This window comes from Sarcophilus harrisii, chromosome 3, assembly GCF_902635505.1.
Source record: "Sarcophilus harrisii chromosome 3, mSarHar1.11, whole genome shotgun sequence".
Classification (NCBI taxonomy): domain Eukaryota; kingdom Metazoa; phylum Chordata; class Mammalia; order Dasyuromorphia; family Dasyuridae; genus Sarcophilus; species Sarcophilus harrisii.
Genome location: NC_045428.1, coordinates 586,090,025 through 586,115,946, shown reverse-complemented (window position 1 = coordinate 586,115,946; position 25,922 = coordinate 586,090,025). Strand labels below are relative to the sequence as shown.

Genomic DNA, 25,922 nt, shown 5'->3' with positions numbered 1-25,922 from the left:
ATATGCTCCAAGTCATTATTAATCAGAGAAATGCAAATAAGACAACTTTGAGATACCACTACATATCTGTCAGATTGGCTAGAATGACAGGGAAAGATAATGCACAATGTTGGAGAGGATGTGGGAAAACTGGGACACGGATACATTGGTGGTGGAATTGTGAACACATCCAGCCATTCTGGAGAGCAATTTGGAACTATCCTCAAAAAGTTATCAAACTGCGCATACCCTTTGACCCTGCAGTGCTACTACTGGGCTTATATTCCAAGGAGATACTAAAGAAGGGAAAGGGACCTGTATGTGCCAAAATGTTTATGGCAGCCCTGTTTGTAGTGGCTAGAAGCTGGAAAATGAATGGATGCCCATCAATTGGAAAATAGTTGAGTAAATTGTGGCATATGAATGTTATGGGATATTATTGTTCTGTAAGAAATGACCAGCAGGATGAATACAGAGAGGCTTAGAGAGACTTACATGAACTGATGCTGAGTGAAATGAGCAGAACCAGGACATCATTATACTCTTCAACAAAAATACTGTATGAGAATGTATTCTGATGGAAGTGGATTTCTTAGACAAAGAGAAGATCTAACTCAGTTTCAATTGATCAAGGATGGACAGAAGCAGCTACACCCAAAGAAAGAATATAAACTGTTTGCATTTTTGTTTTTCTTCCCGGGTTATTTTTACCTTCTGAATCCAATTCTCTCTGTGAACAAGAAAACTGCTTGGTTGTGCACACATAGATTGTACCTAGGATACACTGTGACATATTTAGCTTGTGTAGGACTGCTTGCCATCTGGGGGATGGGGTGAAGGGAGGGTGGGGAAAAGTCAGAACAGAAGTGAGTACAAGGGATAATGTAAAAAAAATTACCCAGCATGGGCTCTGTCAATAAAAAGTTATAATTTAAAAAAAAAAATTACTCCTGAAAATTACAAAAGACTGTTCCAAGTTAAGGAAAAATCAATACCTCATTCTTTACAAAGAGGCAAGAGAGACAATGACAGCAGATGACTGATAAACATCTTATGAGTTGGGCAAGATCTTCTGCCCAATGGTATTAAAGCTCATCCAAGAGTGAGATTGGTTTACTTTAATGTGCACACTGAATTATAATTAATTAATAACTAATAAACAGAGGCTATGGGTGGTGAGATGTGGTTGTTGTTTGTCAGGCTTAGGTTCTCTTGACTGAACAAATATCAGGTTAGAAAGCAGTGTTCTCGGAGGATCATACTTCAATATGAGAGAGATATGGCAGGTGACGGTGGGATCCGTCCGTCTGTATCTTTGCTTAGTAAATCTCATGGATACTGATCCTCTCCCTCAAACCAGGAGCCTCTGTGGTCAGGTGCTCAACTCCCTCTCGGCTTTTGGCCACTTTGCCTTGGGGCCTCCCATGCTTGCCTTCCTTCTCCATCACATGGGGACCCTTGCTTGCCCAATATGCAGGTACAGCACCTTGTAAGAAATGAAGTCTCAGGGCAGCGAGGTGGCCCAGTGGTTAGAGCACCAGCCCTGAAGTCAGGAGGACCAGAGTTCAAATCTAGCCTCAAACATGTAACACTTCCTGGCTGTGTGACCCTGGACATGTCACTTAACTCCAACTGCCTCAGCAATAAAAGAAAAAAATGAAGTCTTACACATGAACTGATGCCAAGGGAAGGGAGCAGAACCGAGAGAGTACACAGCAAAAACAAGACCATGTGATGATCAACTGCAGGGACCCGGCTCCCACCAACAATGAGGTGATTCAGGCCAATTCCAATAGACCTGTTTTTGTTTGTGAGCTTTGTATTTTCAAAACACATGCACAGATAGTTCTCAACACCCACTCTTGCAAAACCTTGTGCTCCAATTTTTTTTCTCCCTCCCTTTTTCCCCCACCACCTCCCCTAGAGGGCAAGTAATCCAATATATGTGCAGTTCTTCTTTTCATATTTCCACAATGACAAGAGTGAGATTTCTAACAGTTCTATAACCTCCTAAATAAACATCTCAATAACGAACAAGTAGTCGGCAGCAACATTCCCTAAAGGACTAACAAACAACCTGCTGTGTGTGTGTGTGTGTGTGTGTGTGTGTGTGTGTGTGAGACAAATCTGTTTTTGAAAAAACAAAAAAGAATCCACTATTTAAGTATAAGGTATATTATTGATTAGGCCCAACGAGGTGGGGAGAGACCACTGGTCTGGAGTCAGGAAGATATGAATTCAAATCTGACCTCAGATACTTACCAGGGCCTATGACCTTGGGCAACTCATTTAATCCTTACTTGCTTCAAGTTTCTCATCTATAAAATGGAAACACCGGAGAAGGGAATGGTAAACCACTCCAGTATTTTTTTTTTGCCAAGAAAACATCATGGACAAGTCCATGGGCTCATAGAGAGTTGGTCACAACTGAACAACACACCTCTTTTACATACATGCTGTTTCTCCCACTAGAATATTTTTTGGCCTTTTCTTTCTATCCCTATTTTTACAGAATACAATAAATATACTGAAGACTACTGAAATCTAGAATGATTTCAAAGGGAAAGCACAAATCATTCTTACTTTGAAATGCCATTTTTGACATTACTTAAATTTTAAGTATGACAAATCGGAAATACTTTACATTACAACAAAGCCTGGTACTTCCATTTAAATATTTCATCTCTCATTTACTCTGGTCAACAGTAGCTATAGAATGGAAAAGGGGAGAAGGGATATATTCAGAGTTTTCATTAGCCTAGTTAAAAAAAGAAAATTATTTAGCTCACTATAAGATAAAGCATTTATATTCCACTACACTAAGCACTGAGGATACAAAAATAATCAAACAAGACAGTCTCTATCCCTAAAGAGCTTACATTCTAATGGAAAAGTGGAGCTGGAAGAGCCGAGGAGGTAAAGTGATTGGCAATGAAACAGAGAAGTCTGGATGGTCAGTGTAGCTGGGAAAGCTGCCCTCCCAAAATGATAATCTTGCTCCTGTTGTTCTCTCATGCCCCTGTCTTCATGACCCCATGCGGGGCTTTCTTGGTAAAGACACTGGAGTACTTTGCCATTTTTGAGTTTTCCAGCTCATTTTAGAGATGAGGAAACTGAGGCAACAGGGTTAAATAATATGCCCAGGATCACATAACCACCAAGTGTCTGAGGCCAGATTTGAATTCAGGAAGAAGAGACTTCTTGACTGCACCACCCAGTGGCCCGTAATAATCGTGAAACTATCTATATATTTGAAGCAGACTGCAGTGTTGTTTCATTTTTTAATGGCTTGGACTAAACAAAGAAAATTCCCTATTCAAAATCTGGCCTGAGATACCCTTTGATCCAGCAGTGTTACTACTGGGCTTATATCCCAAAGAGATTATAAAGAAGGGAAAGGGACCTGTATGTGCACGAATGTTTGTGGCAGCCCTTTTTGTAGTGGCTAGAAACTGGAAACTGAATGGATGCCCATCAGAGAATGGCTGAATAAATTGTGGTATATGAATATTATGGAATATTACTGTTCTGTAAGAAATGACCAACAGGATGATTTCAGAAAGGCCTGGAGAGACTTACACGAACTGATGCTGAGTGAAATGAGCAGGACCCGGAGATCATTATATACTTCAACAACAACACTACATGATGATCAATTCTGATGGACGTGGCCATCCTCAGCAACGAGATCAACCAAATTATTTCCAATGGAGCAGTAATGAACTGAACCAGCTACGCCCAGAGAAAGAACTCTGGGAGATGACTAAAAGCCATTACATTGAATTCCCAATCCCTCTATTTATGCCCACCTGCATTTTTGATTTTCTTCACAAGCTAATTGTACAATATTTCAGAGTCTGATTCTTTTTGTACAGCAAAATAACGGTTTGGTCATGTATACTTATTGTGTATCTAATTTGTATCATTAACATCTACTGGTCATCCTGCCATCTGGGGGAGGGGATGGGGGGTAAGAGGTGAAAAATTGGAACAAACGGTTTGGCAATTGTTAATGCTGTAAAGTTACCCATGCATATAACCTGTAAATAAAAAGCTATTAAATTTAAAAAAATAATAATTAAAAACAACAACAACAACAACAACAACAAATCTGACCTGAGGATGAAACACTCCAAAACCTGAGTGCTTTGCTTTGTCCTTAAGATTTTCAACAAATCTTTTTAAATGAATTAAGGCCCGCTTCCCCCCCCCCCCAAAAAAAAGGACATAAAATGTATTAAAACTTTTTCTTGATTAATTTTTACTTGACAAGAAAAAAGTTTCCATCTTTCATTTTGGTAATAAGCACTTTTAGAAATGAGGAAGGAAAATGAATTCTGCTTACAAATGAATATTCAAATTCAAAAATAGAAAGCACAGAAGACATTTTCTATTTTGCTAAATTTGACAAAAATCCAATCATAGACTTATTCAAAGTATCTCTTGCCACAGAACCAAATAGCTCATAAATGGCAGATTACTGCTAAGGGCAAAATCCCAAACTTTCAAAGACATATTCCAGATGTTAAAGAAGATTATTTTATCAACTTTACATGAATAAAGGATTTCTTTTTGAAGCATAACTAACCAGTACTTGAACAAAGTGGCATTCTGAATGAATATCATAAAAATACATTGCTATTCAAACTTACAAATCTAGTGTCTAAATGGGAAAATGGGAATAATGCCATTTAACTCACAGATGTTCTTGAACATATTAGGCTTCCATAGCTTGGAAAAGGAGTTGATGGCTTAGCCCTTAGGGGAAAATGTGCTCCAGAGGGCTAATATACCTTTTCATTTTATCAAAATGATCTAGAATCATCCCAGTAATGTTTTTCCATACTTTCTAATAAATGCAGCAAGTGATTTTGGAGACTCAGGATTCACAAATGAAGCTGTAGTGTGTGACTCACATATGTTGTTCATTTTCTCCTATTTTCTAATACAGATTTCCTATGAGTCTTTACACTTGGCTGCTTTCTCCAAGCACTTTCATCCCAAATGCATATTTATCATAGTCCTATGAACCACAGCTAATAATATACTCAAACCATATGGTCATTGTACGAGAGAGACAAGTTGTTGCTAAGTGCTTAGCAATAATGTTCCACAAGAACCCCCACGACAGATTTTAACAGTTAACTGGCATATTATTTAAAGCCTATTATTCCACATGTATTTGAATATATTTCCATATTTTTCAAAATCATTAACTTTCCCCAAGTTTGCCAACTGCAACTTAAACTTTAAACAAAAGGGTAAGTAAGGGTCTGTAAAGGGCCTCCAGCATCCTCGAAGGAGCCCTGAGACATTCCCGTATTATGACAGACAGTTTAGATTTCAGCTTCGTTCTGCACAGATGTTATCTTTATAGGCACTTGAGTCATCTGAGCTTTAAAGGTTTTGAAACTTCATCATGCTGATGGATTACTGTGCTCGTCTTTTCATGAGGTTTTTTTCAATGTCTCTTATGGTTATTAGGATGTTGGCTGATGAACTCGGAGGAGAATAGCGAAGTCATTTTAGGTCATTCAAGTGACTAATAAGACTAACAAAGGATGATGAAGGTCATTCCCATGTCAGTGTTATCCATATTAATCAGATCCAAAGATTATTTTATTACTGCTCTTTAAAATCAAGAGAAAACGATTACAAGGTCTTCTGGTTTAGATTCTGTTCTCCTTGAGCTCTACATTAACCCTACTCCACCAACCATGATTTTAGAATACTCTTCCTCTTCACCTCTGCCTCCTGGTTTCAAGATAGACTGTCTAGCAGAGGCTTTTCCTGGTCTCCCCTCCATCCCCCCATCTTGGGTGCATAATTTTCTGCATCTTGAATGTGAGGGCAGTGGACATGCTTTTAGCTTTCTTTGTATACCCATAGTACTTAATGAATGCTAAATGACCGAGAATCCCATAAACAAACCTCAGCAAAAGATAAATCACATAAAAGGGTTGCAGTTTATAATTCCTTTACTTCATAAAACCACAATGCCCATAATCCACCAGTGATTTGGAAAAGATCAAAAAAGACCTGAATTACAAACACTTCTTACTACATTGACACAAGCAAGTCACTGTTCATAACCTGTAAAACGGGCAAATACCTATTACCCAGTGTTATCTGTAATCAGAATCAACCAAAAGTCAGGGAGAAAGAGAAATACAGAGAGACAGGGACAGAGGAAAAGAAAGCTTTATAAATTTTAGAGCCCTTTTCTATCATTTTCTCCTGGAATTTGTTACTACTATAAAGAAAAAGGTTTTTTTGTGGGTTTATTTTGTATTCTGCTCCTTGCAGATACTGTTATAATTAGTTTCTCTGCTAATTAATTTAAACTGGCTCTTAAGTAAACATTTCAAATTCAACATACCCCAAACATTATCTATCCAATTCTCTTACTCAAAGTCCCATTCTTCTTCTAGTCTCTGGTTGATTGACCCTGCATTTTACTTTCTCCTTCATCCTATGTATCCAATCAACTGATCAATCTTGCCATTTCTATTCTGACTACATCTTTTGCATCAGACCCTTCCTCCCTATTCCAGGAGTCACCACTTTAGTTTTGACTCTTGCCTGGACTACAGCAATGGCCCGACTGTTCTCCCAGCTTCAAGTCCCTCCTCAGTCTAAACCCATCCTTCCCTTGGGTGCCAAACTGGTTTTCTTCAGGCCCAGCTTTGGCCAGGCCACTCTCCTACTTGGACCCCTTTCACTTCTAGGATCAAATGTAAACTCCTATTTGGCTTCTAAGTCTGGTGAAACCTTGAGGTGACACATCTTTCCAGCCCCATTACAAATCTTCCATTTCTCCACTTTCTGGTCCAGTCAAACTGATCTCTTTGTTCTTCTCCATGTCCATGGCTTTGCATTTAAATCTTTTTTCTTTTTAATAGCATTTTATTTTCCCAAATACATGCAAAGATAGTTTTCAACATTTACCTTAGCAAAACCTTGTGTTCCAAATTTTTCTTCATTCCCCCCTTTCCCAACACAGCAAGCAATCTGATATAGATTAAATACATGCATTTCTTCCCAACATACTTCCATAATCATTATGCTTTGCATTTAAATCTGAACACAAAATGTCAAAAACAGTCAACACCTCCCTCTTTTATCTGCTCCGTGCCTCACTCCCTTTAGTCTAGAGACCTATGCCACAGTGAACCCCGAGTATAAGGCACCCCATGCCATCCTAACGTATGCATGAGGGACCCCTTGCTGGAGAAAGATCTCCAGGCAGGATCTCCAGATGAGGAGATGAAGGCTCAGCCAGCTTAGAAAACTGGCCAAATCACAGCTAATTGCAGGAGGCGTGACCCGCCATCTTCCTGACTTCCAAGTGGGGCACTCCATCCATCAGGCCAGACTGTTTCTCTTGCTACTTGCATTCTCTACCTATGTCACAGGAAAGCAAGTTATAAGGTTTTCAGTAATTATGAATTACTTATGATTTGATTAATTATGTGATAGCTTGAATTGGAGTCAGGAGGATCCAGGTTCAAGTCTTTCCTCAGACAGTTTCTAGTGACCAAGGAAGGTCTCATAACCTCTCAGTCTATTTCTTAATCTGTAAAAAGGTAATAGTAAAAGAGCTATGTCACAGCTAGCTGGGGGGTCAGAGGGGCAGTATCATTCTCCAGCCTATAGTCCTCCTGGGCTCTTGGGGACCCTGGCACCCACCACCCATGCCCCCTTGGGGCCTGTCTGTCTACCACCCAGGGACCAGAGGGGCTTCCTCAGCCAGGCTCAGCCCAAGCTGGCTCCAGCTACAACTACTGTCACACTCCAGGACAGGGAGGAGAGGAGCACCTGATGGAATCAAAGACCGGATACACAAAGAAGTGAGAGCACATGGGTTCGTATCCCATCAAGGAGAACTACACCAGGCAGCTGCTTGGTGCAGAGAGAGCACTGGGCCTGAAGGACTCATCTTTTGAAGTTCAAATCCAGCCTCAGATGCTTACTGGATGAGTGATCCTCAATCACAACGTTTTGCTTGAGTTTCCTCATCTACAAAATGGGGACAAACTGGAGAAGGAAACGGCAAACCACACCAGTCTCTTTACTAAGAAAAGCCCAAATGGGGGTTATGAAGAGACTCTAAGGACTAAACTACAAGTGGAAGTATTCTCAAAGTGATGTGGATTGCTTATGAACAAAGCTCCTACTACACTAAGAAAATTAAGGCCATTTTGTAAGCTTCCTCCTCTCCCCAGGTGCATATTTCATAATCCCTCTATATTGCTACCTATTGTGAAAATACTCCTGAGACTAAAATATTTATATCTCTATATCAAACTCTACAGATAAGGGACAGAAAATAAGCCTGTTTGTTGAAAGGAGCCAATCAGGAGCCTGTAATGAGCCAAAAGTCTCACTCACTCCCAGTTGCCTTTGCTAGTGTTCACTGGCTTACCCTGCTGAGCCGTACAACTGGCTTAAACCAGTCTTGTGGCCCACCATTGTTGTGAAACATCGTGCTTCTATGTCCCACCTGTCCCTGAAGAGTACAATTCATTCTTACCATAACTCCTCCCCTTTGTGGTTTTCCAGCCTAAATTGCCCTGCCCCTCCTGGACCGGGGGGCTCCATTGTACCTTTGAAATTGGGGCTCTGACATGCATGTCTATTTTTGTTCTGACTCAACCAGATCTTCTCTATATTTGAGGCATGGAGGTTTTTTTGTTTTTTTTATTGGTTTTTTTTCCCACCTTCATTGACACCATTCTCTGCTCTAGGTCCCTGGAGGAAAAAGAGGCCCTTTTGCCATGGCTAGCCTCCAATTCCCTCTCCCATCTCTGCTGGGATCTTGCCCCTTCAATCCATTTCTCCCAGCCAGAAGAGAAGGGAGCTGGACTAGCCAGCCTTGGATGGACATCTCAGCCAGCTTGAAATCTGCGCATCCCATCAGCCCCTCCTCAAGAACACTGGTGGCTTCCTATTGTTTCTAGGACAATACAGAACACTCAAACTGGCTGAGAGCAAGCTCTCCACAGTGAAGTCTTCATTAAGGTCCAGGATCAAACTCCAAAGTCTCTGCCCAGCATTTCCACTAACCCACTAACTTTGTCCCATCCCCTCCCCGCCCCCACCTACCAGTTCTGATCTCATACACATGAGCCTTGCTGTCCCTCTCCGGCCACCGTCCCACTTTCGGAATCCCTGGCTCCTTTCAAAGATCGGCTCAGACTGTAACTCCCACAGGGAGGCCTCCTGGGATCCCTTTAATGCCTTTCCCGAGAAATTACTTTATTTCTGTTGTTTATATGGTCTCCATATAAACATAGAGAGAACAGCAGAGCACAGGGGAAAACCAAATGACTCAATCAGGAAGACCTGGCTTCCAGGGCAACATGGCTAATCCTGAGCCTCCTCAGCTGCTAAGACTTAGAGCAGGTGCAGACCTCCACTGAACTTCCTCTCCCAGAGGCACCTAGGTCAATATGGAGTTTACATATACCTAAGTGTAATAATTGTTTCTCCTCATAAAATGTAAGCTCTTTGAGGTCAGGGACTGTTTCCACTTTTGTCACTGATTGGAAGGGGAAGGGAATAAGCATTTTTATAGTGTCTACTATGTGTCAGCCATGGTAGAAACAGCATTTTGCAAATACCTCATTTGATAAAAGGTGACTAATAAATCCTGTCGTGTGATTACAGCTCTATCTTCAATCTCCATTTACTTTACTGTTCACTGTGTTTGCTGAAACTCTTCTATAGTTATGAGGACAGAAGGGAAAAGGCACAAACAATAAAGAAATGCCTTTATTATCATTTCATTCCCCATTACTGCCTTGCCCCTGAGATTACTAGCTACAGTATTTCTTTTTCACTTCTGTCCTTGATAGCTATCTCAGGTTCTATATTTATTTTAACTGTCTATTAATAGGATGAATAAAGTAGGAACTTCCAGAACTGAAATCTGGGGATAAGATTTTTATACTGCTTAAAGCATCAAGATACTTGCCTCTTTTGCACTATAGTTCACAGATAAATAAATTCCCAAACTCAAAGAGTTTATGGATTTAGGGCTGGAATGGATCTCAAAGACCTCAGAGATCAATGGGTCCAATCCTAAGACTGAGGCCCAAAGGACTTAAGTAACTAACTAGTCCAAAGTCTCAAAGTTAGCAAGCATCATGGGCAAGATTTGAACCCTGGTCCTCCTGACTCCAGGCCCAACACTACCTTCTATATCACATAAGAATAAAAAACAAATTTTGTCACCAAAACCTGGAATTACCAGTGGGTTATTTATGGAAACAAAATGCGAGTTCTAAAATACTGGCCTTTTCATGGATTCCTCTGGTAAGTCAAACAGTCACTGGAAGTAGAAAAATACAATTTTCCAATATATTAACAGGTTGTAGATGACAATAAATGGAAGACAATGTTATATCACACTTCCATGTTTTGACAAAACTCTTCATTTTCCCACCTCAAATGGTCAGCAATTCCTGATCTGTATGCTATGTTCTTTTCCTTCACTAAAATACATACTTGGGTAGCTTTAAGAATAACAATCTGATGATAAATGTGAAGATATGTTTAGAAGAATTGTACGTGTTTAACCTATATTGGATTCCTTGCTGTACAGGGAAGGGGGGAGGTGGGGAGGGAGGTAGAAAAATATGGAACACAAGGCTTTACAAGGGCAAATACTGAAAACTATTTTTGAATATATTTTGAAAAATAAAAAGCTATTATAAATTTTTTAAAAGACAAAAATAGTCAGACAAATACGGAATTATGTTTAAAAGGGTTGCACATATTTAACCCATATCAAATTGCTTGCTGTTTTGGGGAAGGGGGAGTTAAGGGAGGAAGAAAAATTTAGAACAAAAAGTCTTTACAAAAATAAATTTTGAGCAAAAAAAAAAAAAAAAAAGTTGAAAATTAAAAATGCTATTTTTTAAAAAAGTTAGTTGAAGGCTGCTTCTAACTACAAAATAAATGTGAAAATTTTTATTAACTAGAACAATGGTTCTTGATCTTTTTTATCTGTCACGAACCTTTGTGGGGTCTGCCTATGCATTTTTAGAATCATGATTTTAAATACATGAAATTACATACATATTAATATGACAAAGTAATTGTGTTGAATGAAGATACAGTTTTTTCACCTTTAAGGAAAAAAAAAAAAAGGCTAATAGAGTAAGCAGGATGATCCAGGATCAGAGCCAAGATGTCAAAATCAGGCTGCCTGATCCCAAGGGCAAGGGCAGGATTCTTCCCATCATGCCAATGTTAGCTTGAACAAGAGGCCCAAATGAATGAAGAAGTCATACACAATTGAAACCACCATCACCAAAGAAAACCTTTAGCATTTTTCAGCTTTGAATTTTACTGGCAAAATAGCTTCATTTTTAAAGAACATTCATGTTTACTGCCGAACTATTCCAGAAGCTCTATCAGTCTTTGCTAGACTATAATGGGTATGATGACTAAAAATAACATAATTTAGAAAATAATGCCATTAAACACAAAAAGCAGTTTCTTGAACTGAGTTTTCTATGTTCCATTTTAGCAATGGTTAATACGACTAGGATTCAATTGCATTTAATCAAGGTGTGTGTTTGGCTTAATGATATTTAAAAAAAAAAAAAAACAAATTTCTGACTTCCTTCAAGTGCATTCAGACTTCCGATAGCACAGATTTTGTAATTTATTATAAAAACCAGGACCCACATATTTAATTAAAAAACAAAAGCAACAACAACCTTATGTAACATCTGGTTGTGAGATTCTTAATTGGCAAGATTGCCTTGGAATAGATTTTGGAAGTGAAGAGAATTTATGAGGAATACTTCCCCCTCTTTATTGTTTTCAAATCAAAGGAGGCTTTTTATTTTTTGCTGTCTTAATGTTGTCTTAATACCCATACATTAATTCAAATCTAATTTTTTTAAATATATACTGTGCTAATGGTAGAAAAAGCTATCTATACAACAAATAGTGAGAAACTATATTAAACTTAGAAAATATTTATTAAGTTCCAGCTCTGTGCTAGAGACCCTGAAAGAGGTACAAAGTTGGGATGAAAGTGCCTGACCAGGGCGAGAGACAGAGACAAAGACAGAAAGATGTGTCACACAGACCAACAAGCTCAGCTGTATACCACCAGAGTTCCTCCACATAGAAAGACACTCTAGAAATGAGCAGGACCAGGAGATCATTATATACTTCAACAACAATACTAGATGATGACCAGTTCTGATGGATCAGGCCATCCTCAGAAACGAGATCAACCAAATCATTTCTAATGGAGCAGTAATGAACTGAACTAGCTATGCCCAGAAAAAGAACTCTGGGAGATGACTAAAAACCATTACATTGAATTCCCAATCCCTATATTTATGCACACCTGCATTTTTGATTTCCTTCACAAGCTAATTGTACAATAATTCAGAGTCTGATTCTTTTTGTACAGCAAAATAATGTTTTGGTCATGTATACTTATTGTGTATCTAAGTTAATATTTTAATATATTTAACATCTACTGGTCATCCTGCCATTTAGGGGAGGGGGTGGGGGGGGTAAAGAGGTGAAAAATTGGAACAAGAGGTTTGGCAATTGTTAATGCTGTAAAGTTACCCATGCATATATCCTGTAAATAAAAGGCTATTAAATTAATTAAAAAAAAAAAAAAAAAAAAAAAAAAAAAAAGACACTCTAAAGGAATTATGAACTGGGCTCCCAAAAGAACATAAGAGTGGGCCAGAATGATACTGGGAAATTGTGGCTCTTTTGGCGATGCTAATGGGTCCTTGTCCTGGGTAGCTGGGAGGGCCATGGGGAGGGGTGTTGATAAACTACTTCAGAAGACAGGCAGGAAGGAGCACTGACAGGATCATCTCTTAAGTGGGACTTTTGTTATCCTTAAATAGGCTTAATCCTTAAGGAGGCTTTTATAGTTATGAGCCCAGTTTGAATTCCTGGCACAAAATCATCAGGACCCCACAATTACTATATATCCAACTGGAAAACCAAGTTATGATGGCCAATCCTTGAGGTTACTTTTCCCCTTCTTTGCTGGTCCATTAGGAACTACCCACCACTGAATGGGTAATCCCAATGGCTAACTCCTTTTAGGTTTACTAAGTATCACAATGCTAACTTCTTTGTGGGTTCATTAGGAGCATCCCCTTACCCTCCTTGATGGCAGCAGGTTCTCTAGAGGCTTTGTTTGTCTTATGGCATCTTTCCCCTTGTCACAGTTAATTTGTTGGGAACTTGCCATACCCTATGGAGTGTCTCCCCTTGTTAATGGCTACAAACACCACAGCCCATAGACACAGCAGAATAAAATCTTTTCCCCTTCATTTGGAGATGATCTAAACCTACAAATTCTTTTGAGACACCTCATGACACTAGCCAAATCCCAGTGTATTTTGGTTCAGTGCTTCTGTACCTCCAGACCCCACAATTTAAAGGACTCCCCAAAATGAAGACCCACCATTTTAATAGCACTAGTCCCTGTTTCATGGGACACCAGGTTCCAAAAGACTGATGCTGAGGACCACCCAAAAGACACTGGGGGGGCCAGATCAGCCTAAGCAGCCTACACACCTTAGAAATGAGCATCCACGCAGTGAGGAACCATGTAAAGGGTGCCCCAAAACAGAGGATAACTAGTAAAAAAGGACGGGCTAGCCTGGCATCCAGACCAAAGGCAGTCTAGGTAGGGTTTGGAAACGATCATGACGTCTGGAAGGTGATGTGGGACTTACAAGTGCCCTGGACCAAAAGGAGAGCTGTGCAAAGTCCCCCTCACTCTGTCCTCCGAAGTCATCGGGGCCAGTAGCAAAGTTGGCCTTTTTAAGCTAAAGTCTTTCCAAGTCTCATTTGGACTTTGGCAATGCCCAATCTGAGGAAGGCTGTGTAAGAAATGAGGCAGAGATTTTTTATTTCCTTCACAGGCTAACTGTACACTATTTCAGAGAGCGAGTCTTTTTGTACAGCAAAATAACGGTTTGGACATGTATACTTGTTTTGTATTTAATTTATACTTTAATATATTTAACATGTATTAGTCAACCTGCCATCTAGGGGAGGTGGTGGGGGGAAGGAGGGGAAAAATTGGAACAAAAGGTTTGGCAATTGTCAATGCTATAAAATTACCCATGCATATATAACTTGTAAATAAAAAGCTGTTTAAAAAAAAAAAGAAAGAAAGAAATGAGGCAGAGAAACCAATCTGGGTGAAGAAGACTCAGGGAAACAACTGCTGTTTACATTCACTGAATCAATAGGGGCCCAAACAATGGCCAAAGAGAGCTAGACATGGCACCCACCGTTGGTCAATCAAGGTTTAAGGCATGATCCCAGCCCATAAAACCCAAGCTATCTTGGGAGGTTTGAGAAATCAAAATGTACATTCCTTTAAGCAGGTATGAGACTCTATGTGGACAGAAGAAAGGGGGAAGGGAAGGAGCTGTGTTGCCTAACTGGCAGGTTCCAGTTGGGTCCCTAGAGAGACAGCTCCTACCTCTACTCAATAGAGGTTATTGTTTGTCCTTTGTTCTTGAAGACCGGACTTCAGGAAGGTGATACCATGTCAAACTAAAACCTGTTAAAAACCTTAGCTCAAAAAGGCCAGGTCTCCCACTGACTCCAGGGCCATTTCTGGACCTGATCTCTTATCTTGCTTCTGGACCCAGAAGGTTCTGGAGGGGAAAGTGAGGCAGGGGACCTTGCCAGCCTTCCCTCACTGCAATCCAACTCATCTGCACATCATGGCATTCCCTCCCAAAGGACAAACAATAACACCTCTGAGTAGGAGCTAGCCCTCTGAGAACCCAAGCCTGCCAGTTGGGCAATCTGGAGTCTCTATCTTCCCTTTCTCTCCTCTGACCCCACTAGTATGCACACATGGAAAGAGCCCTTCCGGGGTCACAGGAGCCTGAACAAGAGTTGCCAGGGATGGGAAGCAGGTCACTTGTGTCACAGAGAGACCACCCACATCAGGGAAGTCAGAGAGCTCCCCAGGTGTGGGGAGCAGTAACAACAAGGGGATATGGAGGCTGAGCTGATCCATTGGCCAAGTGATTTCATTAGCCATTGGCTGTGGGAGACAATGAGCCCCAGCAGGAGATCGGAGAGAACACAACAGAGACACAACTATCAAAGACAGAGGGGTTTGGGGACTCCAGCTTAAGGCCACCACAGCTACACCTGAGGCAACTCAATTCAAACATTAAGGACCTTCTGCGTATGAGGCACTACTGAGAGAGCGTTCCTTCAGAAGGTCCAAAGTCTTGTTTCTCAAAGAGAAAAAGACAGAATTATATTGATCTTTTGATCCAGCTGAAGGTGGTGCAATGGTCAGCGCACCAGCCCTGAAATTAAAAGGACATACTAACTGAGTGACCGCATGTAAGTCACTTAGCCCTGATTACCTCCAACATTAAATAAAGTAATTAAGGAGCAACTATTCCAAACCTTTCACTATAGATGTGCAAAGTCAACTAATATAAGCCTACTCTTCTGGGGGAAGAATATCTTTTGGGAGGAGGGGTCTCTATCCTCAAGGAAATAACACATTCCCTTGAATTATGCTTATAAGTGTAGTCTTAAAGCAAAATTTGAGCCAAGTATCACCAACAACCTAGTGTCCTAGAAAAGCCTTCTTCCAATCATGTAGAGCGCCACCTGTTTCTCTTCCTCGACTTTACACCTGTTCTTGATCAAGGATGAGGATTAAGACAAATACATTAATTTGTTATAATTATTAATATTTCAGCAATATTTTCTATTCTGTAAAATGACTAAACTCTGAAATGCTATATATAAATAATGGAGGTGTTTTTCTTCATTACAAAATAGTGGGTTCTTTTGGCTACATTTTCAGAGCCAGCCTAGGGATCTATCATTTAGAACTTTCGATCTTAGAACAAATGCATTTTTCCATGACAGAGTATTTATAACGAGACTCTCAAGAAACATGTTTGTAAGCTGTAACTGAGCCCAGGATGGCAGAAAAATGCCATTCAACAATATTTGCTGAATCTCTACCATGTGTGAGACACAGGAGAGAGAAAATGTAAATGAACAAGGCAGGATTCCCAAACTTTCAAAAATATGTCAAAGGTCATGGAACCAGCGGTACAAAGAAGAAACTCACTGTGGTGAGCACCAGAAAAAACCATCCTGGAAGAGAGGGAAGATCACGGCTATGGGAACCTCCCTCACAAGAGGACAATGAGGATGAATTGGTTGGTGTCCCAGAAGGGCCCTGACCACATGCAACTCAACAGTGCACCAAGTGGGTGGCCAAAGATAAGAACACGGCCGTCAACAAGTACGTCACACGCCACATCATGGAAGCTGTGGCCACCAAGGACCTCCATCAGGCCGGCATCTTCGACTCCCACATGCTACCCAAGCTACAATGAAACTGCAGTCCAGCGTGAGCTGGGCTACCCACCCAGCCCTCATCCAGTCTTGTGAAGGGCCACCCCTGCACATTCGCCCCAAAGATCACTTACAGATCCCGGGCAGACCCAAGGAGGGGGATTCCCCTCCACGCTCTCCTCCCAAGGCATCTAGGAAGTGAATAGACTGGAATGGAAAATGGTGAAAGGCGCACTCCAGCCAAACCCAGCACTGCCCTGTCACTCCAGAGCCAACAAGGGTTTGGGGTGAATTTTTTTCCCAGTCCAAGACAGCACTGGAAGTCAGATAGTCTGGGACACTGGGATCCGAGCCAACCAGAGTGCACACAACAGCAGTACCAGTGAAAAGCAATGACAGCAGCCACCTCTGGAGCTATCTTCCCAGAGATAGCAAGAGGGTCAGAAAATTGGTCAGAAAGAGTGCTAGCACTGGAAGCAGGACAGGACGCCATCTGGCAATTCCATTACCTGTTTCTCAGTTCCAAATCAAGGCAGCAGAAGTGCTCACAGGTGCAAAGGTACAAAGTCTCTGGTTATGGTTTCAGGACAGAGAGGAGCACTAGTACTCATGGCTGTAGAAGAGGTCTTTCCTGAGAAAGGACCAGCATGCAGTCCAGGAGGGCAGTTTTGACACCTTTCCTCAGGTTACATACATCTTGGAAGCACAGAAAATTTAGTAACTTCCAAAGAGGCCTGAAGCCCAATTTCAATCTAGTTTAAAAAAAAAAAAAAATTCAAAATTCAAAGACAAGATATAGGCTTGAAAAAGGAACAAATAACAACCAAAAAACCCTGTCCTTAAAAGGCTACTATGGTGAAAGGGAAGATCAAAAACAAATCCAAAAGGAAACAATGATGTGAAAACAACCACAAACAGAGCCACAAAGGGGGGTGGAGGGAAGCAAAATATTATTACCAAGTCCAGTAACAATTCCTGGAAGAGCTAAAGAAATTGATAAGGGGAAAAAACTTAGAAAAGAAATGAGTGATGCAAGAAAATTAGGAAAAAAGAACTGACAACTTGGTAAATGAGGCACCAAAAATACTAACGAAAACCACAACTAAAACCCCCAAACAGTCCAAATGGTAAAAGATTTAAAAACTCAATGAAGAAAATAATTCCTTTTAAAAAAATTGGAAAATGTACCATAAAAAATCCCAAAGAAATCCAAAAAAGTCCACAATGCATCATTTGTCCATCCCAGTTCTTCACAGAGAGACAGATGGGGAGGTCTGGGGACAATGAGAACAAGAGTGGGGATAGACAGAGAACACTCTTAGCACCCAAGGAGGGGTGTTACCCCAACACAAGATTTAGAACACAAAGTTTTACAAAAATGATTGTTAAACAATACCATATGATGATCAATTCTGATGGACATGGCCCTCTTCAACAATGAGATGAACCAAATCAGTTCCAATGGAGCAGGAATGAACTGAACCAGCTATACCCAGGGAAAGAACTCTGGGAGATGACTATGAACCATTACATAGAATTCCCAATCCCTCTATTTTTGTCACCTGCATTTTTGATTTCCTTCACAGGCTAATTGTACACTATTTCAAAGTCCGATCCTTTTTGTACAGCAAAATAACTGTTTGAACATGTATACTATATTTGACATATATTGATCAAACTGCTATCTGAGGGAAGGGGTGGGGGGAAGAAGAGGAAAAGTTGGAACAAGAGGTTTTGCATTTGTCAATACTGAAAAATTACTCATGCATATATCTTGTAAATAAAAAGCTATAATTTAAAAAAAGGAAAAAAAGATTGTTGAAAACTATTTTTATATGTTTTTGGAAAAATAAAATACTATTGGAGGAAAAACAGATCGGCACAAAAGAAATGAAACTTTGTCCAAGCATAAACCTTTTAAAAATCAAAATGGACCAAAAAGAAGCCAATGACTTCATAAAACAAGAAGAAATATTAAAATTAAAACAAAATTCAGGAAAAAAAAAGAAAATGTAGTGGACTATATAAATACCATGACTAAAAAAGCCTAGACATATTTCAAGAATTTTTTTTAATTCAACTGTCCAGATCTTCACGAATAAGGGAGCAAAGTGAAAATATAAAATTCACTAGTTATCTCCTAAAACAAATCACAAAATGAAAACTCCCTGTAGCATGACAGCCAAAAATCCAGCTCTTCCAGTCAAAGAAAATATACTGCAAGCAGTCACAAAGAAAAAAAAATTAAGTACTGAGGGGCTACAGTCAGGATCACACACTATTCAGTAGCTACTACTATTAAGGAGCAGAGAATTTGAAATACAATATTCCAAAAATAATATAGGCTTATAATCAAAAATAATTTATTCAGCATTCCTGACAAAAAGATCAGAGCTGGGAAGAAACTCTGAAGTTCAAGCACGGAAGAGCAAAGCAATATAAAAAGAAAAGTAAGAATGAACAATTATAAAAAACTAAATAAGGATAAAATGCTAACATTTAAATATGGGGAGATGATCTATATGTGCCCCCAGAAACCTACCATCATCAGAATCGGAAGAAATAAGCTAAGACCTGGGAATCATTCTGTTATATTTTGATGATCTTAAGAATGGAATATGAAGGAAAGAGGAATACACAGGGGGGAAGGGAGAGGAAGAAGTTTAAGAGAAATTAACTCATAATCTGGATGCATAAATTCCTATCTCTATATATAAGGAGCTCATTTTTAAATGTCACTATCATCTAAATTTGACAAAGTTTATACAATACTACACAAGACAAAGTTGGATATAGAAATACATTTCAGTTATAAGGGAGGGAAAAGTGAAATGGGAAGGGAGAATTAAAGGGAAGATAAAATTAAGGAAAGGATTAGACTTACACAAAACAAATTCTAAGTATGCACAAAAACACAGCTCTTTTTGAGGAGGTGGCAAAGAATGGGATCTGAGAGAATGCCTATAAATTGGAGAGATGAACAAGTTATGGTATATAAATGTGATGAAATACGTTTGGGATGAACTCATATTGGAGAAACGACCAACCAGGATTCCAGAAGCCTAACGATGAAACACGCCACCCACTTTCTAAAAGAAAGATGAGCTCAGAATGCATGAGGCAATTTTTTTTTGGACATGGCCAATACAGAAATTTATTGTAATTGACTACATATGTTTATAAATTTTTTTCTTGTCTTCTCAATGGGGGGAAGGGAGAAAGCGCATCTCAGACTTATTAAAACAAATAATTGTTTTTGAAAGCTATCAACTCATGAAGACTCTGGAACACTTCAAGAGAAAAATAAAAATGGCTAATCTACCTTTAAAAAGGTGTGTGTGTGGGGATATCCTCAAAAATGTCATGTATCAAAATTTTTTTAAAAAAATTAAAATAAACATAATCATGGAGATTTTTTAAATGTTGTTATCATTAGGGCAATGAAAAATAATGATGTTACAGTAATTAATATAACCCTAACAAATTTTTCCAAGACACAATTTGAATCTGTTTAAATTTAAACAAATGTTTCACGAAAAGGTCAACAGAAAACAGTTTTAAGTCATTATAGAAAATCAAATCTAAACGGAAATCTAATTGCTTTTGTAGGGGAAAAAAACCCTGGAGTCCCTAGAACCTTCATTTGTCAGGAAAGGAAAACTGCCCCTGGTATTTTGTATTAGATTCTGGGCACACCCTTTTCCTGCAATTAAAGGCCAAAAGACCAGATGAAACTGTCTCCCTGCTGATATGGAGCCTATGGGTAGCCAGGGGCCTGTAGTCACATAGAACTTCACAACCCTAAAGAACAATAAGTTAATTTGCCAAGGAGAGCCATTTCGGAGAGCTCAGAGACTGATAAAGACTTAGTAAAAATATATTGTTACCAATCTGTCCTCAGGACTTCAAAACAGCTTCAAACCTAGAACACCACATGCAGAATAATTCTGTATTACTAACAATGTGTGAGGATTCACTACCTCAGTTTTCAACATGGTGTCTTGCACACAGCAAGTACTTAATAAATGTCTGTAGAACAAAAACTATTCCCAACAGAAATGGCCAGAAGATTTTCAAATGATTAACAAACACGTGAAAGAATGGGAAAAAGATTAAAACAATGAGATTTCCCCTCAGCCCCAACAAAAATGAGAAAAGATGGACGGCTCTATGGTAGTAAGACAGGAACATCAATACATTGTTGCTAAATTGTAAATTTCCAAAACCAATTTGGAACTAACGCAGAAAGAGTGACTCAGATGTTCATAACCTTTAAGTCAGATTCCATAGCTGGACCAAGGAGGTCACTCAGAAAAGAAAGAAACAAGGGCTCCACCCATCTCCAGCAAAACATTTATAGCAGCACTTTTTGTGTTCGCAAAGAATTGCCAACAAAGTGGATGCCGGCTAAACAAACCCCGGTAGAGAAAGAATGGAATGGAAAACTGCTGTGCCTTCAGAAAGAACAAATGAATCTGACATCAATTCGGCAAAAGGGAGCAGGCAAGGCCAGAAAGCCGATAAAAAGATGATGACAAGGCAAAGCAAAGCAGCACCAGAAAACAAGCAAAGCCCACCTGGCCAGGCTCCGAGAGGCTGGGCCCCAGGAAGGGCCCAAGAAGGCGCGCCTCCGCCGCCCGTCCGTGCCCAGGTGCCGAGCGTGTCTACTAGGGCCGGCGCTTTCCCCACATGCTGGTGATTTGGGGCTGATTTTTTTCTCTTCTTCCTGTTTTTCTCCATGAATAAAATTCTTTGTTAAGAAGAGAAAGGAGGGGATCCTGGGGGAAACCCAGGCAACAGAAAAATAAAAGATTCCAATAACAGCCTCCTAACGGTAAATGTCCACTTCTTACTGGACTACTTAGCAGGCAGACTGAAAGAAGGCAGGACTAGGAAATTTCTCAAACGCAAATCTGCATTTGTATGCTGGAGCTCCAACATTGGGGGCAGCATCTGAAAGCTGGCTCCTACTCCTGGGACCATTGCTGAGCATGAATCCACAAGTACGTGGCTCCTTAAAGACAGAGGCTGGGGAAGCCCCAAAAAGGGCTCCACTGGCAGCTCCCCTGCTCTCTCCTCAATCTCAATTCGGGTCATCTTGAATTAAATCTGAAGCTCACACTGTGGCTGACAGGGCCCTTCGAAGTCATCTGGCCCCACTCCCTGACTTGCCCAAATGAGGCCCCAGAGGCTGGATCAATGCTCGGCACAGGACCACAGAAAAGGGATCTGAATCCAGGTTTTTCTGACTCTTTCAGATATTGGAAACTCAACAGTCAGACACAGAGCTCCCTGTCTTTCCCTTCCAAACCCTGAGGCTCCCCCATCTTTTTCATCTCCCAGGGTCTAAACCTCAATGTCTCAAGCTTCTGCCCCAGCTACCTAAAGGATTTCCTAAAGTGGCCCTTCTCCCCCATCCCCCACTCTGGCACTTCCTGTCCTGAGTCTGGTCCTCCATGGTGGCTTGGGCATTTCCTCTGAGTCCACTCTAGGCCTTCATGCTGGCAGTGCGCCAGGCTCTTGTGCCCTCCACCCTCACCTCTGCCTCCCAGAATCCCTGGTTTTCTTCAAGACGGCCCATAGCCGGCTCATGCCTCCAAGACCGCCTTGTATGGGATCCCTACAGCCCATAGACACCCACGTCTGTAGGTCTGGGCTCTCTCATTAATTAATTAACGTGCACACACTCCATGAAGCTTCTGCTTCCATCTCCCCCAGAACTCGGTACAATGCCTGGCGCAGTCAGTGCTCAGTAAATGCTTGCTCAGTTAAAAAGATAAGAGTTAATTTAAATGGCATGATTTGTAGGCCCTGGGCAAAAGAGGCAGCTGACTAATTCATACCGTACTGAACAAAAAGAGATGGACCATTATACGAGGAATATGAAGTGACTCGCTAATTGCCATGTTTTTAATAGCATCGGGCTCCTTTGGGGGTATCTTGGTGCCATGTGGGTTCTGAAGAACTGTACAGACCTGCCCAGAGAGAAGCCCAGGGGGACCCTAGCAAGATGAAAGGCTGGTGTCCAGCCAGGTGACATCTATGCGTCTTACTCTGTCTGTGGAGCAGCCTCCTTAAGTGGAGAGCCAGAATCATCAGGTGGGTCACAGGCTGACCTGAAATCCTGGGGAAACAGCCATGTGCGCCAGCAGACAGAAAACTCCCCCAACAAGGTAGCCCAGGAACTCAAGAACTAAAGCACAAACCCTGCCCGGCGCCCAACCCAGAGCCAGTGAGGGGCCGCTCACACAGATTTCTAATGTTTACCTCAAAGCTACATTTCACACCCTATAAAAAAAATCTCCCAAAGCTGTAAAACATCAGGGCTACATCAGGGCTGGTGTCCAAGAACCTTCTTCCATCCCTCGGTCCAACTTGTCACAGGCCCCAGGGCCTGCCCTGCTCTTACCCTCCTGCAAAGCTCAACTCATGGCTCAATTACTGGTCATTCACAATACACCGTTGGCGCTGCTCCAGAAGGCCAAGCACAGGGCCCCGACCTCCCAGGGTGGCAGAGCCTAAATACAGTGAAAGTCTGTAAAGGCCAAGCCTGCCACACCTGCTTGTGAATTAGAGCCAGTCAGTCCCCTCTCCTGAGAGGGGGTATCAACAAGGGAGCACCAGCTTAGACAGGCATGGGAGAGGGGGAGCCGACGGGAGATTCAAGGCGGGGGACACAGCTTCCTGAAGCGGGCCAGGCATGCTCATGCTCATCCACAAGAAAGGCAAGCACCCCTACAGAAGGCCACAAGTGGGCACACCCACAGAGGGGCACACATTCACGCTCACACTCAGTCACAGAAAGGCCAGCCCATGCAATCACACTCTTCTGAACAATCACATTCATTCGCACAAGTAGCAGGTACGTTCACCTGCAGAGGGGCAGGCCCTCATACTTACACACTGACGCCCAGAGGAACAAACACATTCCCTCACCCAGACAGGCAGACACTTCCTCCTCTGGGGCAGGCAGGCACTCTCACACACTAACTCACACTTTCTCCTCTGGGACCGACCCTCACACACCTCTCTGGGACAGACACACACACTCAACACTTCCTTGTCTGGGACAGATGCTCACACTCCCCTTCTCCTCTGGGAGGGACCTTCACACACACTTCTCTGGGACACACACTCACACTCACTCACACTTCCTTCTCTGGGACAGACACTCCCTCACACTCCCCTTCTCCTCTGGGAGGGTCCCTCACACACACTTCTCTGAGACAGACACTCCCTCACACTCCCCTTCTCCTCTGGGACGGTCCCTCACACACACTTCCTTCTCTGGGACAGACACTCCCTCACACTCCCCTTCTCCTCTGGGAGGGACCCTCACACACACTTCCTTCTCTGGGACAGACACTCCCTCACACTCCCCTTCTCCTCTGGGAGGGACCCTCACACACACTTCCTTCTCTGGGACAGACACTCCCTCACACTCCCCTTCTCCTCTGGGAGGGTCCCTCACACACACTTCCTTCTCTGGGACAGACACTCCCTCACACTCCCCTTCTCCTCTGGGAGGGACCCTCACACACACTTCCTTCTCTGGGACAGACACTCCCTCACACTCCCCTTCTCCTCTGGGAGGGACCCTCACACACACTTCCTTCTCTGGGACAGACACTCCCTCACACTCCCCTTCTCCTCTGGGAGGGACCCTCACACACACTTCCTTCTCTGGGACAGACACTCCCTCACACTCCCCTTCTCCTCTGGGAGGGACCCTCACACACACTTCCTTCTCTGGGACAGACACTCCCTCACACTCCCCTTCTCCTCTGGGAGGGACCCTCACACACACTTCCTTCTCTGGGACAGACACTCCCTCACACTCCCCTTCTCCTCTGGGAGGGACCCTCACACACACTTCCTTCTCTGGGACAGACACTCCCTCACACTCCCCTTCTCCTCTGGGAGGGACCCTCACACACACTTCCTTCTCTGGGACAGACACTCCCTCACACTCCCCTTCTCCTCTGGGAGGGACCCTCACACACACTTCCTTCTCTGGGACAGACACTCCCTCACACTCCCCTTCTCCTCTGGGAGGGACCCTCACACACACTTCCTTCTCTGGGACAGACACTCCCTCACACTCCCCTTCTCCTCTGGGAGGGACCCTCACACACACTTCCTTCTCTGGGACAGACACTCCCTCACACTCCCCTTCTCCTCTGGGAGGGACCCTCACACACACTTCCTTCTCTGGGACAGACACTCCCTCACACTCCCCTTCTCCTCTGGGAGGGACCCTCACACACACTTCCTTCTCTGGGACAGACACTCCCTCACACTCCCCTTCTCCTCTGGGAGGGACCCTCACACACACTTCCTTCTCTGGGACAGACACTCCCTCACACTCCCCTTCTCCTCTGGGAGGGTCCCTCACACACACTTCCTTCTCTGGGACAGACACTCCCTCACACTCCCCTTCTCCTCTGGGAGGGTCCCTCACACACACTTCCTTCTCTGGGACAGACACTCCCTCACACTCCCCTTCTCCTCTGGGAGGGACCCTCACACACACTTCCTTCTCTGGGACAGACACTCCCTCACACTCCCCTTCTCCTCTGGGACGGTCCCTCACACACACTTCCTTCTCTGGGACAGACACTCCCTCACACTCCCCTTCTCCTCTGGGAGGGACCCTCACACACACTTCCTTCTCTGGGACAGACACTCCCTCACACTCCCCTTCTCCCCTGGGAGGCACCCTCACACACACTTCCTTCTCTGGGACAGACACTCCCTCACACTCCCCTTCTCCTCTGGGAGGGACCCTCACACACACTTCCTTCTCTGGGACAGACACTCCCTCACACTCCCCTTCTCCTCTGGGACGGTCCCTCACACACACTTCCTTCTCTGGGACAGACACTCCCTCACACTCCCCTTCTCCTCTGGGAGGGACCCTCACACACACTTCCTTCTCTGGGACAGACACTCCCTCACACTCCCCTTCTCCTCTGGGAGGGACCCTCACACACACTTCCTTCTCTGGGACAGACACTCCCTCACACTCCCCTTCTCCTCTGGGAGGGACCCTCACACACACTTCCTTCTCTGGGACAGACACTCCCTCACACTCCCCTTCTCCTCTGGGACGGTCCCTCACACACACTTCCTTCTCTGGGACAGACACTCCCTCACACTCCCCTTCTCCTCTGGGACGGACCCTCACACACACTTCCTTCTCTGGGACAGACACTCCCTCACACTCCCCTTCTCCTCTGGGAGGGTCCCTCACACACACTTCCTTCTCTGGGACAGACACTCCCTCACACTCCCCTTCTCCTCTGGGAGGGACCCTCACACACACTTCCTTCTCTGGGACAGACACTCCCTCACACTCCCCTTCTCCTCTGGGACGGACCCTCACACACACTTCCTTCTCTGGGACAGACACTCCCTCACACTCCCCTTCTCCTCTGGGAGGGACCCTCACACACACTTCCTTCTCTGGGACAGACACTCCCTCACACTCCCCTTCTCCTCTGGGAGGGTCCCTCACACACACTTCCTTCTCTGGGACAGACACTCCCTCACACTCCCCTTCTCCTCTGGGAGGACCCTCA

The 25,922-nt window shown here is 42.8% G+C and overlaps 1 protein-coding gene across 3 annotated transcripts in view; it reads right to left on the bottom strand.

Moving 5' to 3' along the window:
- NADK (NAD kinase) overlaps nt 1-25,922 on the bottom strand; it is a 50,354-nt gene that overhangs the window by 20,606 nt on the left and 3,826 nt on the right. Inside the window, exon 1 of one of the 3 annotated variants that reach the window (XM_031963018.1) lies at nt 20,919-21,061. The exons of the other annotated variants lie outside the window; for them this stretch is intronic. The gene's annotated coding sequence lies outside the window, so the exon portion shown is untranslated. Of the gene's footprint in view, nt 1-20,918; nt 21,062-25,922 lie in introns of those variants that run through there. 3 annotated transcript variants of the gene reach the window in all.